This window comes from Frankliniella occidentalis, unplaced genomic scaffold (assembly GCF_000697945.3).
Source record: "Frankliniella occidentalis isolate FOCC.00 unplaced genomic scaffold, Focc_3.1 Scaffold651, whole genome shotgun sequence".
Classification (NCBI taxonomy): domain Eukaryota; kingdom Metazoa; phylum Arthropoda; class Insecta; order Thysanoptera; family Thripidae; genus Frankliniella; species Frankliniella occidentalis.
Genome location: NW_026267766.1, coordinates 12,158 through 13,893, shown reverse-complemented (window position 1 = coordinate 13,893; position 1,736 = coordinate 12,158). Strand labels below are relative to the sequence as shown.

General features: G+C 64.9%; 1 protein-coding gene across 1 annotated transcript in view; it reads left to right on the top strand.

Annotated features, from left to right (window-relative positions):
* LOC113203645 (cytoplasmic aconitate hydratase) overlaps nucleotides 1-1,736 on the top strand; it is a gene marked incomplete at its 3' end in the record, with an annotated part of 18,529 nt that overhangs the window by 16,209 nt on the left and 584 nt on the right.

Genomic DNA, 1,736 nt, shown 5'->3' with positions numbered 1-1,736 from the left:
CCCGGCGTGGTCTCCACCACCAGCACGGGGCTGAACAGCCTGGCCGCGAGCCCGGCCAGCTGGCTCTTGGAGGTTGGGTCCAGCACGCTGAGGGGCGGCAGCACGAACAGGTTGCGGTTCTCCCGCGAGGAGTGCGACGCCGGTCCCAGCGAGGTCAGCTCCACGATCCGCGGACGCCGCGTCCGCTGGCTGTCGGCGCTGCTGAGCGCGGCCAGGGCGTCCGCCGTCAGCGACAGGGACAAGTCCTTGTGCGCGCCCGCTTCCTGGTCCGCTATGGCCGAGGGCAGCACTTCGAAGGAGGAGTTGTGGAGTAGGTCCCCGAGGCGCTCCGAGGCCTCGCCGAGGGTGGCGGCCAGACAGCTGGTGCGCCCTCCAAGCGCCTGACGCTGCTCGGCCAGGCCAACCAGGGGCACTGCCAGACACTCTCGGTCGGCGAGCAGCACAAGACCCGAGGAAGGTTGGAGGGCGCCGGTTACCAGTGCGGCCGCCACCTGCTCGTCCTCGTTCTGCAAACACCAAATCAGTTATTTACAGACTGCCGGGACGTGGCGTGGAGTAAGGTGGGAGGTGGACGGCACCATCACCTTGGCCACCACGACGGCACTGTGCACCGGAGCCACACTGGCCGCAGCCTTCACCACGCTGCCGGCCGCAGCTGGAGTCCACTCGCGCACTTGCAGCACTCGCAGGAGTGCGCCAAGCTGCCGCCGGAGAGCGCGCTGCCTCTGCCGCACGAGCGGAGAGCTCGGCGACGATCCCACGACGGCCAGGATGTGGCGCGCGCCCAGCACGGCCAGCCGGCTGGCCAGTAACAGCGCGTCCACGGCCTGGCAACCTGAGGGGGGGGGGAGCAAGACGTCGTCAAATTGCGTCCACCGTACCTACTAGTTCTCCTGTTATGAGGCGAAGACGCTCACCGACAACGATGTAGCACTTGTTGGGGTCGCACACCCGGCCGGCTTCTAGCGCCATGCTGTCTACCTTAACCACCGCTTTCGTTCCCCGCATCACATCGCTGATGCTACAAGGAAAGGATAAATTCGTTCTGCGTTATGCCTCTGGTTGAAGTAGTGTCTCGGGTAGCGGAACGTACCGGGTGTAACTGTGAATACGCAGCAGTGTGGCCGGATTGCATACTCAATATGGCCGCAGGGGCCATGGCCCCTTACGGATATAAAGAGTAGGCAAACCCGCAACGCTGCTGCGTATTCCTTGTTGCACCCGGTACAAACCTTCGGGGACTGTTGTAGTCCTCAGCCCCCACGATGGGCTGCACCGCACCGTCGCGTATCGCCTTGGCGACGGCCTCCACCACCAAGTGGCGGGTGCCCTCGGTAGCATGAAACAGCGCGCTACCTGAGCAGCTGAACATGGCAATAGTCCGTGTGAACACCCATAAACCTGAGGACATGACAAACGAGAAGCGTGTGAGGGGTGAGAGATGAGCAAGGAAAGGGTAGGGCAACGTAGACTGTGATGCCTTGGTCACCTATGCTCCCTTCCTGCAAGTTCTCGCGGGAGAAGTTGACGAAGCGGCCAAAAAGTCCGATGCAGCGGAGGGACGCGCGGAACTCGGCGCCCGCGAGCGTGTTGACGACCAGGCGCACCCCGCGGTCGCGGGTCAGCAGGCGCAGGCGGGGCTCGAAGGAGCCGCCGTCGCCGCAGCTCAGCACCTGGGCGGGCTGCAGCTGGGGGAACATGGCGAGCAGCGCGTCGCGCTCCCGGCTGTTGGCCAC